Genomic DNA, 15149 nt, shown 5'->3' with positions numbered 1-15149 from the left:
ATCATGAATTCCTCATCCCACTGTCCAACAGTTTAATTCGGAACACTTACGAACCCCATCCCGGAATCATCACAAACAAACGTCATTATTATAAATAAGCATTCATAATTTAAGAAGTAGGCAGTTTAAGAAACAGTAGGCACACCTTTACTTGTCTGTATTGTCAGCATGTAAAGTGAAAAGGATCGGGGGAGCAAAGGTTAACTCTAACAGGGGTGAAGTCTTCATCCAGGCCAACATTTCCAAGCTGCGATGAGTGGGAGGGAAAGTTTTCGGGTCAGGATATTGTCATTGCACCTGCGAGACTAACACTGCTCGGAAAGTGATAACCTTCATGGTGGGATGCAAGGTTACTCAGCCATTCGCTCCCTTAGCCTGCCCGCTGAATAAATGTACCGTCAGACTTGAGGAAATATTTGTAAGAGGCCCCTGTTGTCGGTGTCATGCGAAGGGTGATTGTGCTCGCCAACTGGCTTTCAGATGCAAATGGTTGTTGTGGCGTATAAACAGCCCTCTAGTGTCTGGTGTTATCGGAGTTGTCAGGAGAATTCATAGGGCTGGTATACAAGCGGTAGAACTAGACGAGCAGCGGACATTCTGGCTAAAGGTTCGACTTGGTGTCCTCTCTTATGGATGTCCTCCTCACATCAGAAAGTAGGAAAAGACGAGAAAGAGATGGAAAAGAAACACAGCTAAAGAGCACAGAGCAATACACATGGAGCCAAGCATGATAAATTCAGAAGATGTATCTCCTTGTGTACGTTTAGTGCTGTCACAATAGAGTAAAATGTGCAAACCGACCCAGTTATAAACATCATCAACTAAAGCATGCCGTGAACACCCTTTTCTCAAATACTCAATGACTCATTCACTGGAGCATAGCAAGAAGCAAAACAATTGAAAACCATACGGGAGTGTAACAGATGTCTTACTTCGATAAGAAATTCAGTTCATTGTGCTCCTGCTTGTGATATTAAGTGAAGACACTGACTAAAGGCGCATACATTATTAGAAAGTGCAACATTGTGAACTAGAAACATTCTGTCATTTTAGCAAATCAGATATAAACACATATGTAACTTTTATTTACATGTGTTTATAGATCCTTTCCTATGAGAATGTAGCCCGGAACACCTCAGTGTATACTTTACAAAATAAAGTTATTCATGATGAAGATATATGATTTGTCTCCAACTCAAATTATTTGCATTTCATAAAATGAATTTGGGGTATGTATTTGGAATATGATTGTCTCTTTTTCCCCACCACCTTTCCTTTTGTCTGTCTCCAGTCATCCCAAACATTTCAAAGACTTTTGCGTGGCCTTGAGTCTACACAGACTTACAAAATGTATTCAGTGCTCAGGCTTGAGACACATAAACAAAACTGTCCAGTTATTCTGTGGAATCTGAACTTATTTTTTTAATTTTAAGATACATAAATGTGTCAGCTCTCTACAAAATAATGCCTTCCCTGAAAACCAAATCTGAATATCATATGCTTTAATCATTTAAAGCAAAAAAAAGACACATTATAAATTAAATTAATATGAGGCGCTTGTCTCATGCAAATAAGGTTTGTTTTTTTTTCATCATGTTTTTGTCATTTGTGAAATCACTGGAACAGAATGCTTTGGCAAGTTGCATTTCCAGTCCCTTTGGCAAAAAACATGTTTATCCTCACATTAGGGGGAGGCAAAAATCTCTTTTTTCACTGAACCAAAAAGTCATTTTCCCTATTGAATGTAGTACCACTCACTGCTGAGGCAATGGGCCTTGACCATGTGCATTTACATGCTGGTGTCATAAAAGTGTCATAGACCCACATGCAGCAAAAACACCAAATGCGTCAAACGAAACGCAGAAGTACTGAGGTCCAAGGCACATGGGAAGGCTCTTCACACAAAAGGTTAAGGATTTCTGCTAAGCAGAGCAAAGTGCAGAAAAAATGGGACTTTTTTTTTCTCCAATTTAATTGAGTCTCTCACTTTAACTTCAAAGTGACAGAGTAATTCCCACTCTTTGCTGGTGTTCATTTTCCCAAGCTAAAACCTTGTCCTCTTCATTAAAAGCCCATCCCTCCTCATCCCCTTGAGCCTGTCATGTTCAAACAGTGTTTGCAGCCCCTTTCTAGACTGCATTAATGAAATATTTGATACAGAATGTCAAAATAAGGGGAAAAGCAGCTTGGACCAGGGACCACGGTGATTATCGCTGTGAGAGAGGAAAAATAGAGCAAGGTACAGTAATATTTTCCCTTCTTTTTCTTAACTAAAACCTATGCCGTGCTGTGGTGCTTTAACCAAATGGAATCCTTGTAGCCATGCCAGGAATGACAAGTGCTGAAACAGGAAACGAATCTTGACCTCAGGTTGAAATGCCATTTCCGTTGTTTTTAAAGATAATAATTGGATAACTAAGAAATGCCTCAGTGTCAATCTGCCAATCTTAAATGCTATGTTCTCCTCATTTCATTCACACTGATTATGGTCACTAAAGGCAGTTTGAATTCCAATTCATAGGTGAAAAAGTAGACAGATTTAGTGTTGTACCTGTTATGCCGAGTTCACACAACACGTTTTTGTTAGCCAGATTCTCAGCCCTCCGTCCAATCGTGGAGTTGCAGCAAGTCGGAGGAGGCGCAGACTATATGCGGTGTTTGTTTCTGTCATGTTGTGCGTTTTCACTGCAACCGATGATGAGCGTAATCTCGAGCTGACTTAAATGCGAAAGCACATATTAATCCGTCAAGTTATTTATCTCCGTCTGCGGAGCACCCGCTCAAACTACTTCCTGTTTCTGACCTGTCATCATAAGAGCATCCTGCAATATATTGAACAATTGATTTTTGACGTCCATTGTGAAAGTGACAAACAATTCCTGTCCCGTCCGTGTATCGCATATTTTCCCGTGTCACTTCCCTCATGTTTTCTTCATGAAAAAAACGTACTTTGGAGACATTTTTCCTGGTAAAAGGATCGTGTGGTGCGTGAACTCCCGTCGCAGATGAGTCACGCGGTGTGAACAGCACAACGACTGAAAGCCTGCGATTCCAAGACAGCACGTCGTATAGTTTGAACGGTACAGAGATCTGACGACTTGGAAAATCGTGTGGTGTCTCCAAGGCTTTAATTACCTGCTCTCAAAAGCATTAGCACCTTCAAATACATGGCCATGACCATTCTTGACAAGCACACACAGATCTGAACGCACCAAATATGAATAATCTGAAAGCCTAAATGCCCCGAAATCTGTTTGGCCGCTGCTCAAAGTGGAAATTCTGGCAGGCTTTGAATTGGCTGGCTCCCTCATGCAGAGAGCATTAACATACTTTGCATTGTTCCCTACGATTCAAGATGGAGATTTTTTTTTTTTAAATTGAGGGGGAAAAGTAATTTCATTCTATGACTATTCAGATTTATATCAAGCATGATTAATTGTAAACCAATAGCAAAAGACAAATGTGGGATGATTGAGGGTTACATGCAACACAACTGCTCCGTCGCAGCATCACTGAGAAATGAGAGGAGGTCCATGTCTCTGCTTAGAAGCTGAGCCAGTTGGCAAAGTCACTACTTGTGTACCCAAGTGCCAAAAACAACAACAACAAAAAAACTCAAATCTCAAAAGTTTGTGGCCGCACAAAACCACTACACCACCTGTCTGCAACCCATTGACCAAGAGGCAGAGTAACAGTCAGACAAGGGTGAAAATTTGTTCCGGGTTTCCCGTGTCAAACGATCAAGAAGAATCACACAATTCCACGGCACTCCTGCAGACATCAGTCTTCCTCTTTGGGAATAACTATCCAATGTTTCCAGTCAGTAATGGACTCTTGATATTCAGTGCCATGATGACATGCACCATGGCGTTTCAGCCTAGAAGCCCTTTAGCAAGCTTCGACTGTTACAGAGAGAGAGGTTAATTAAATGGAGGTCCCCCTAATTGACTGGCTGGACCACTCATGACTCTCACGTCGGGGTCAACGCTCTGCGACATGAGCGGGTCTTCACACACAGTGACAGGAGTTTAGAAAATCATGCTGAGGTAATGAAACAACTAAAATATATATATAGACATATATATATATATTCATATTTGGTAGAAACATCAAGCACAGTGGGTGATGTATAACAGCAGAATTGTATGGTTGGACTCAGTGAATGGCAGTGACTCACAATCGCTACAGAATAAGGTGAAGTGTATGTTTCTTTTAAAAAATATTCAGGCCTTGCATGAAGTTCAAAAGCCACAAGGCAACTGAACCCTCGCCGTCTATTTCTGTCTAAACAGCCATTACGGAAATCAGAATGTCACGTCACTCAACCTAGACTACTACATTTGCACTAAACGAACACATTTTCTCAGAACAAATTGTAGATTGTGTTCCGTTCTTAGCAATAAGCTTGAAACCTGACAGTTGAAATGGCCTGCACCAAATAAGAAAAACAAGATTGATAAATGGGGTGAAGGTACACAGTTTACAACATTTATTCAGGAGACCGAACCAGACTGTACATGGAATGTCAATGTATTTATATAGTACTTTTCTATATAAATACAGTGTTATCGACCACCCAAAGCACTTTACAGTACAATTCACATTCACACATACACTATTCTATACACAGCTTTTTTTTCCATCACACATTATTCACACACTACCGGCACGGCCCTCAGGTGCAATGTAGAGTTAAGAGTCTTGGCCAAGGACACTTCAGCTCCTGGAGGAGCCAGGCATCAAACCATTGACATTCTGGTTAGTGGACGACCCTCTGTTCCTCCTGACCAACAGCCTCCACAGCATTGTGCTGATACTGTGGGGTCGGCTAATTGTAGGCCGACTAATGGAGTTAAAAATTTGGCTTTATATTGGTTTTGATAAAGTCAAGCTCTACTTCATTTGACCCGATTATCATCAGACGTAAAAACAATAATGTCCTCTTCTTATGATGAATTGGTTTTACTTTTTTTTTTGTGACACATCCATCACAAATATGCTTTAAACAGGACAATCTCTAACAGAAGTCTTGGAGATTATTTCGAGTTGCACCATTCCATAGAGTGATGTGAAAGAAAAATCATGCAAGAGCCAAAATAAACTCCACAAACCAAAATTGTTTGAATCAATATCCCAAAGCCCCCGGGGGTGACAGTGAATGGGCCTCGAAATGGACTCTGTTGCCTGGGATGAGGAGGTTTTATGTATCCCCACCTCAAACTACAATCTGGTCACTTGCCGCAGAAAGCAGCAACAGACTTCAAGCATATACACTCTATCCATTTAATGAATTAAATCTCCATTTTTTACGTTTTAAATGTTTTGCTCTTTTTAGAAGGTACAACACAGAAAGAAACTGACTGCTGGGATAAATATGTTTCTGGTCCAACTGCAGCCGAATTGCCAGATAGTGCTCACGTGGACACAGCTGCATTGTTCAGTGTCCTGGGAGGGAATTATATAACTCATGCGGCTAAAAGGATGAGGAGCAATTTTCACAATATCTATCTGTTTTTGTGTACCAATACAATAAGAAATAAATAACTGAAACTGATGTCAATTCAATTTCTTATTAAAGTAAAACCTTGAAAAAATGTTCCAAGAAGTGCTTCTCTGCAAAGAAGCAGTTGGATATTGTTTTCATGCAGAGGAATATGCTGGGCCCCTCTAGCTTGATGATCTTCCGAGACTGTCCTCTCAGGAAAAAAAAATGACAGCACAGGTCATTTGTTCAAACAGCTAAAAACAATATTTACAAAGCCGTATAATGTAGGTTATTTCCCCCCCAAGATGGCTCTGACAGCCAGTTCTCACAACTACTACTCTGTTTTTACCAAGCACGTGTATTACAACTACTTTATGGATTTCAAATATGGCTATTACTTAAATGCATAAGCATTCTGCAAAATACAACACATTTTTTAACCTAGTTAATCCTTAGGTGTGAAGGTTTTCATGGATCTAGATTTTACTCATCCGCAGCGGATTCTGTAACTGCAGAAATTGTTCAGACCCGCAGATGTGAACATGTTAATATAAGTGTGTGAATATTCTTAGCCAACCACATGTTATGTGGTAAGATGAATACCCAACAACTTGGGATCATCTATGACTTGAAGCTTAATCAGTAAAAATTCACCCTGTAATCACATATCATGCTCCCTCGACATGTGCCATTGCCCCAGAGCTCCACGGAATTGTGTGCATCCGACTATTCTTAGGCTGGAAATAGATATTCAAAAAGAGGCTGGGTTTGTGTGTGTCTGTGTGTATGAGTGTGTGTTCAAGAGAGTGAGAGAGAGCATGAGAATGTGGAGACGTTTCATTGGGGAGGTGGGGGCTAGCTGTTATGTACTTCAATATTTATCCCTCTGAGACTCAAATCTTTCATAGGCATTTGTGGCGGGGAGGGGGTTTCTGTGACATTGCCAACAGTATAACATAGAGGTTTGCAATTGTTGGAAATTCTAAATGTAAAAATTCATGGATTTGAGTTTGAGCATTATTACACTGATGGTGTTTCTGCTCGCGAGGCTGTTTGAGTGCACAGCAACATCCGTGTCCGGCTCTTCAGCTTGTGCATCCGTTGAGCGCATCCTTGAGTATGTGAAGTTTCAAATTGGAATGGCCAGGCCAAAAAAAGACAACAAGACCGGTCAGAACCAGATGTGGCAGGATGCAGCGATGTACACCGCAGTTTTACGTACAATGCCCTCTTTGAAGCAATCAGTTGGAGGTTTACCTCAACACTACGCTGATGAATCCTTTCTCCATTGGTCCAGAAGGTCGCACAAGTGCTCCTAAAAAATGGCCTTGGTCGCATCGGTGCGCCCAACATTTAGCTGGTCCGTCTTTGTGTGTAGCGGGGAGTCTGGTGGCCATGTGGCTAAAACAATGTCAGTATTTCAAGTTATCTACTTAAATTCTTTATGCAATATAATTCATGAGATTTAGGTATATACAGGAGGAAGGGCAGCGTCTGTGAAATCATTTGCATGGTAAAGTTACAGAACCTTACCTGTCACGCCAGCCACAGATAAATACTCTTACTGAAGTGTGAAATTAAAACATGGACACAGTGTTATCAGCCCAGACCTACAACTCATCCAGTCATCGTATAGTCAAGCCATTATCATACTATGGATATTCACATCCTTCCTCTTTATTTGCTTTTTTGTACAGGGGCATTTATTTGATGCAGGGGCAAATATTAATTTAGGCTAATAGAATTTCAGTCAGCAAACATATATACACTTACAATGTTCCCCACAAATTATGGATAAAAAAACCCGGCCGTCTTCTATCAAACTATTTCCACCTCAAAAGTCAAGCTGTCAGTGGCTCCTGGAGCAAAACATTTAAAATGATAAATTCTCTGTCACAGAGCGATGACTGTATATGTATACCAATGCACCAGTTGAATCCTGCTTATTAGATGGAAGAGCAAGTAGACATCAAGGCAATTTGTCGCTGTCTGATTATTGATAATTGATGAAGGGCAAAGGCTCATTATATAAACAGCATGGCACGCTTAATTTAAGCTTTTGCAGACGGTGCTTTTGGCGAGTTTCAGTTGTAGTTTTAAACTAGTGAAAAAGTCAGTAAAGAGGAAACTCTATTCTGCAGCCTCTTTTTTTATTCAGAGATAAATCTGATAAGGGTTTCATATGGAGGAGAGGTTGCACATGGCTTACACACACACACACACACACACACACATTGGGGTGCCAATCAGCACAACTTTACGTTCCATTTTTGGCGACTGCCCTTCTCAAAGACAATTTTTTTTCCCCCGGAAGAAACTAGGATTCCAATAAAAAGCCCAGCATTCCCAACCCTCAACAAGGCACTGCTGACCAATCAGCAACGGGTTACCGTTATCAACAATCAGAGACATCACGAGAGGGCGAAAGCACAGGAGCTGAGGAGCAAATTGCCCTCCAGCAGTCTCTGAGGCTGTACTGTAGATTAGCTGACTGTGCTCAGAGTACTATTAATAATGTCTTTGTTAACCAAATCTAAAAAAAAAAATAGGTTACCACATTCTGTACATGTCATTGTATTATTTTCATAAACCTGTTACCGGACACAACAAGTCTTATCTGAGAGGAAGGAAGCAGCATGTGGAAGGACAGTGATGACAAAAAGGGAGATTACAGCGGAGGGAGGATAACAGAAAGGATCTGCAGTGCGTCCATGTGCATGGTTTTTCGTATTCATATCAAATTCCCTTCCTATTCATTTTGAGACTATTGGTTGTGCTGCACAGCGATAACTTATATTCATCATCCTTTCCACTTATGCTTCAGTGGAGACCTGGACACAATTTCTGCTACAGCTGCCGACCACGACAGTTAGTCAAGATCTACTGCGACCTAATGCAGCTACAAGCTGCTGTGGCGAACAATTTACAACACCTCAAAACTGCGCTGTTGAAATGTTGTATTCTTCATAAATTGTTCAAAGTAGCCAGAGTATTTTGAAAATGAAAGGAATGTTAATCTTTACTGACTTTTTTGACAGTTTCATCCTCAATAAAACAAACATTTTTATTTTGTTTGTTTATAATGTATGGACAATTAATAAATTAATTTAATAATTAGGGCTGCAACTAACGATTATTTTAATGATCAATTAATCGATTAGTTGTTTGGTCCACAAAATGTCATAAAATGGTGAAAATGTTAATTGTGTTTCCCAAACCCCAAGATGATATTTTGTTTTGTCCACACACCAAAGACATTTAGTTTACTGTCATAGAGGACTACTTTTTTTTTCCAAAATTGTTGACAGTTATTTTGGAGTTGATTAAACAATTAACTCTTGCAGTTCTACAGTCTATATTGTTACAGTTGTGCAGAAAAAAACTCCAATAACAATTGCCCACAAAACAAAGCCAGACATTATCAGTATATCACATTAATATCAAAACCTTAAAACCCATTTACTTTACAGCATCAAAAAAAGCTTTTGTACATCTGATCATCATACATCTGAATGATTTTTGTTTTTCATTCCAGTGCTATCTTTTAAATACATTAAGACCATTTGTGTCCTTAGAGGTGTAAATTAACTGACATTCCCAGAAAGAGGCAGCAAAAGTGCAAAAAGAAAAGATAAATCAGCGCTCAGCTGAGAGTGTAATCATAGTCAATGTGTCAAATACCAGTGTAACCCTGTCAAAATAGCTCAGATTAGCGTTAATTTGAATAAATAGAAAAATAAAATATATGCAGAAAAATTCCTAATATTAGGTAAAGTTCATGATTCAACCAGGTTAAATAAGATTAAAATAAATATCCAAGTTTTACTAGTAATGCATCCTATTAGTTGTCATATAAAAAAAAAAGAGTATCCTGGTACTTTAAGATACTGGCGTTGTATCAGCCAATCAGAATGGCTGTAGATCTTCCTGTTGCGGGGAGAATGGCAGTGCAAGAGATGAACGCGAGAAGAAAGACGTTAACTAGACTGAGCCAGTGAGCGAAACAAGAGTAGCAAACAAAACAGCGTTTTAAGTTCTCATATTTTATTTTCTAATGTGTTTTATGTTACATTCTGTCTACATAGGTAGACTGTGGTTTATTTTGCGGTTATTTAACAAGTTTGACCGAAAGTTAGAAATGTGAATGTTCGACTGCTTGAAGTCACGTCATATACGCTGCAAGCGGACGGTAAAGATGGCACGCCTCCCGTGAGAAGATCCACGATGGACAATCAAACAATCAAAATCCGTGTGATTCACCTGCGTGTTGTATAAGGACACCAACTCATTCATCCCGGTTGCGGTAGGACTGGTCTGCAACAATTCTTTGATGCGAGCGGAGTTTGATGGAGTCGGGATCTCGGTAAGAGCGGACTCACTTTAAGCCGTTTTTTTTCCCTTCTGCGTCACAGCACGCGGAATTTGCATGGACTGCACAACGTGTCGCTAGCAGCATTTTGAACCTGTTGAAGAGAGACTGATTAAGGTTTAACTGTGTGTTGAATATAATTCACCATAACCTTTTCATGCTGTTGAAGTGTGAGTGTTATATTTGATTTTTCATTCCTTGTTTTATTTCCATGTAACCTATGTTGCGCCGAGCTGGCAAATGGGTTTGATATTGCAAAAGCTTAGTTTCAGTGGCTCACTGACGGAGCATGTTAAATAGGGAAATAACAAAGATTCTAGGATAGCCCAAACTAAGTCGCAATAAGAACTTATGACTAACTGAGATTAAAATTTGAATTTAAAACTGAGTTAACTCAAGATAATAGAAACTAAATAGCACATTAAAGAGAAACTTTAATTGAATTTAAGTTGACAGTTATTCCTGAAACCAAATAGGTTGAGTCAAACTGAAAATAAGAAATATAGTGTTTCATTTCTTCTTTTTTTTTCATTTCAAGAAAAGGGTAAAACATGAAGATTGCATTTGAATGCAAAGATTGTGTCTCTGTTACGTGGATTGTGTATGTAAACTGTGTTATTTGGTACCATTTACTATTTCTGCCTGTTTTAAATTCTTTCTACTCTTTTATATAAACAAGCCGGCATTTAAACTTCCTTTTTGGTCTGTGGTATTATTATTAGCTAACTACGAACTGCTCCTCCGAACCTAGAGCCTGGTCCTAACTTATCTACTACTCGTAGTAAGTGCTACACCAGGGCACTCTTCAAAAGTTACCCTTATTTGTTCAAGTCCTCAGATGAATGTCTTAACTACATCCACCTTTGTTGCTCTTTTCAGTGTTTTTCTTTTCTCCGACTTAAAAAAAAAATCAGACTACAGCCTTTATCACTTCTACCTGACACAAATCACAGGCAGCCATTAGTGCTCGCTACATTTTTTACGCACGACTCCTCTTTGTTACTTTTTTTTTTTTTTCCGACAAAGCAAAACAGGATCTGTCTCCCTCTCACTCTCACCAGCCCTGGACAGGACACTGCACAGCATTGCGATTTCATGCACTCGTGACATAAATCTTTCTGCTCTGCTAGCCATGAATCTTACAGACGCCGAGTGGCCACACAACGTGGCACTGTTGCACCTGACGTCAGCGAACGCTGCGCGCTGTGAAACTTGGGATGCATCTGCGATTCTCATGTCATCCGGGGTGCAATTAGAGAAGAACAAAGAGACGTGACCGTATCAAAGAATTAAAGTTTCATTTTGTCGAAGGTGCATTGAAAATACAAATTCTTAACAGAGTTAAGCAAGGCGAATAAAAAGTAAAAGATGAACTCATCCCATTAATTTGGCCATTCAGGAAGTGTTTGTCATGTAAAACAAAACTATTATTCATGCATCATGGTAGACGTTATTATTTTATTCTATGTTACTCACACAATATGCACACACACGTACAGTATGCTATCTGCCATTACTGTGAGGACATATCTTTAACCTTCAACACATGAACCTTTATTTTCTTTCCAAGCTGGCTTTCAACCCTCTTCCATACCCCCTCAATCATCAGATACTATCCCGCTGAGCAAGCCATGACAATGGGCTGCCTATGGAGCAGGACACAGGCAGAATATCAATGGAAATGGAGTCTGGCTGGCCTGAGCCACGACACTCTTCATCTCTCATTTCCCGAACGCGAGCCTCTGGAAAGAACTGGCCCGACCCGAGACTCATAAATACATTCTGCAGCAATGCTTTTTACATATTCTCTGCACACTTCTAGGACACAAACCTGTAGCTGTTGTGAACTGTAGTGCACATAAAATATCAGGCACGTCAGCGATGAGAAAAGTGAGTGTTTTAAACACATCTTCAAAAGAGCAAGATGACAGATTGTGTGCCTCTTCTTGGCATTCACTGTTAGCAACACAATGCACATACTCTTGGACACAGTATCAATATATTACTGTATATCTCATGGAATTAATCTTATACCTACAAATCGGCAGCAACCTACAACGACATAAAGTTGCTCTCCCGAGGAAACTACACGTGCCGATGTGATCAGGACCTGAGCAGATTGGCTGTAGTGCTGGAGGGGGGCGAAGACAGGACATGAGCAGAAGTCCAGCACCAGCGAATCATCACATTCAACTCAGAGAAGGTGGGAGCAACACAAGTGACATGCCAAGAGTTCCACTGAGGACAGTTCAACACAACTCTGCGCCTTGACATACAGTGATGTGGTCCAGCGGCGCCAAGAACGTGCTCCACATGAGGGGGGAAGTCGAAGCTGCCTTCAAGAGGAAGAGGAGGAACAACTCCGATCACGTTTGTCGAATGCAGGGACGCTGGCTGGAGCGTCATGAACCTAACCAGTAGAAATAGGATGCTGTGGTTTTGTTGGTAAATGAGACGTTTGCCTCCTAAAGAAAAATGGGAGTAACTGGAGCCAACCAATAGAAGGCCCTCTAGGACCTGGCTGAAGACGCGAAGAAGAGCAGCTTGCGGCTCTTCTTTGACTCTAAAAGTAACATCTAACCTCAGGTGCATTTGCACAGAGTAACAAGGAGACATCCAAGATACTCCGCCACCAGGAGACATTCCATGGTAAAGGAGGCAGGCGTTAGAAATTGCTCGTACCCAACATTGCAACAGACATTGTGACCAAAGCAGGTCAACACCTACCTGCCTAATCAATGTAGTAGTGGTCTTAGTCAAACTGCACTGACCTGAGCAGTGTCCCTCTGAATGCAGAGCCACATTGTTGCAGAGATTTCCTGCCACTCAGACTAAACAAATGACAGTGGCTTTAGTTCTTGTAGGTCTTAAGTTGCTTGCAGAAAGTTTTATACTGTGGACGGCTTGTCTGCAGTTCGAGTGCATTACTATGCTGTGCAACAAAGTGGGCTTCCTCTACACTCAGTTGTTGGGACAGGGGTGAATACACTTCACTCTTAAATAGTCAGCTTAAAGCTTTTTGTAAGGATTTACTGCTATTTTTTTTCGGATCAAATTTCTACATTCTTTGAAGCTGATGCAGAGCCAGTCTGCTCTAAGTGGGCATAATGACATGCTCATTTTCTCCACAGAATAAATGTCATGGTCTTTAATGTTTCATAAAAAAAATGTTTTTACCCCCCAATTAATAGTCTCATTTGAAGCAACTTCATGTTATACAGTTTATCTCGTGGCAATGGAAGACGTGCCCTTTGGCATCTGGCGTGGGCAGAGCCACGACGATGGCACCGACGACAATCCACTTCACACGTGTCACATAGAACAGTGGCACAGATGGAAAAGAAAGCTCATATGTGATGTCCCGATCAGAGCAGGTATGACGGCATTAACTATCAGTTTAGACCCTGATGCCACACACTACTATCGATCTCTGAACTGGTACACATTCTGTTAGTCTCCATGCGTGTGGAGCATTGGATCCGCAGAGCCCTTAAGTAGACCGACACGTTTAACGTGTCCCTGCATGAAGACGCACAGCGTACTGTAGAACAGGAGGCATACATCTCCATTAACACTGTAACTGTCAATTCTAATATATATATTTTTTTAAATGATTGAGGTGGCACCTGCGCGTAACAGGCTCCAATACTGTCGTTCTCCAAACAGCAACTGCTATCTGTCTAGAAGGAATTCCACTCTCGGATATCCGCTTCACAAATAGAATTGATTACAACAGCATTAACAACGACAACAACAAAAAAACTACTGAGACAAAAATAATGTCCTTACCTCGGGGCGCACCCGCCGTATTTCCAAGTGTCCCAAAGGTCACTGCGCAAATACGCAGAGGACGGGATGTAGGAGTGATGAGTGAAGTAGGTTCGCCTGCACAACACCTAATCCTGTTCTTAGTGTCCTTCAGACCCGGTCAGCCCTCTAATCTTCAAAGCGAGGAGGGGTCGGAGCCTCCCGGGGCGCAACAGAGACTCCGTTTATAATCTCACCACTGCCAGTTTGATGTGCGCGTTTCACTTTCTCCCGCGCGGCCGGTCAGACAAACTTGCCCGTGTGTATTTCACTAATGCGGGGAACTCGCGCGCACACACACACACACACACACACAGACACACACACACACACACACACAGACACAAATTAAAAATGGTTATCGCTTCCCAATGGAAACGTTGGAGAGTTCGGCGCGCGGTCGTCAGCGACGCAGCTCGTTCACCGTTCCCGACAGGTGGTGAGTCCGACCACCCGCCGAAGACGTCCGCGCATCGTCTGACTGGATGAGAGGGACGGCCGCAGCCACAGAGTGGTTCTCCAGGCGGATGAGCCCATGGGTTGCGTGGGGCTCTGTTCACCCACTCCTTCTTCCCTTGCGCTCTGGCGCCACCCGAAGTTGCGCTGCAGCTCTTGCGCACATCACGCAGGGATTCCCAAACGCCGTCCACGCCCGAGCCCCTACGCACATCCACATTTGGGCCACGCGCCTGGACTTGACAAGACTGACATTTTGAGACGCACTTTCAGAGAAGATTTCTTTGTTGTTGTTGTTGTTGTTGTTGTTGTTGTTGTTGAGTTATATCGCTTGGTACACAGTTTGACATCTGATTTAATTCGCTCATTGTTATTCTGTTCGGAGGATGCGATGAATTAAATATCAGTGAAGTGGAACTAATCCAAATCTATCTGGAGCTCCACCGAACGCCCTCAATATACAGCTGGGTCATGTTGTGAATTTATGGGCCAAATAAAAAGCAAGTCTCTGAAGGTGTGTCCTGACTACAACTACATCATCAGAAACAGTATTCCTGTTGACAGTTGGCCAGTCATCATTTCCTTGTTTCATTTCAGACTAGATCACCTGACTTGCACCCACCTGACAGGTTGGTGTGAAAACCCCCACAATGACCAATCAAAACCAGCCTTGAGTCGGTTTGAGGCCTCTGTGTGTGTGTGTGTGTGTGTGTGTGTGTGTGTGTGTGTGTGCGTGCTGATCTGTTTGTCAGTTTTGTTTGGTATGAATAAAATTACTTCTTCGTTTAAAATATGTATTTTTATCAAAAATATATTATTCATATAATCTCTATGCAAAGTAGTTCTACCCGACCGGAGGCAACACTTCGAAAGTAGCACGATTCGCGGGGAAACCTGGCAACCCTACACACCTGCGCACCCTTTCCGCCCTTTCAGCCCTTTGTGGGCTGATTCACCTCATTCCCGAGGTCTTTTATTGTGAAATTCCTTTTTATCGTGGCCAAACGTCTTCTGCTTTTTATTCCTTCGCCC

At 41.5% G+C, this 15149-nt stretch overlaps 1 protein-coding gene across 1 annotated transcript in view; it reads right to left on the bottom strand.

The window, feature by feature from the left end:
• Positions 1-14377, bottom strand: part of pcdh15a (protocadherin-related 15a) — a 194123-nt gene extending 179746 nt beyond the window's left edge. The window contains exon 1 of the mRNA XM_047335297.1: positions 13644-14377. The gene's annotated coding sequence lies outside the window, so the exon portion shown is untranslated. The remainder of the gene's footprint in view (positions 1-13643) is intronic.
• Positions 14378-15149: the final 772 nt, after the last annotated feature.

Source organism: Scophthalmus maximus, chromosome 10 (assembly GCF_022379125.1).
Source record: "Scophthalmus maximus strain ysfricsl-2021 chromosome 10, ASM2237912v1, whole genome shotgun sequence".
Classification (NCBI taxonomy): Eukaryota; Metazoa; Chordata; class Actinopteri; order Pleuronectiformes; family Scophthalmidae; genus Scophthalmus; species Scophthalmus maximus.
This window is presented reverse-complemented; position numbering and strand designations above follow the sequence as displayed.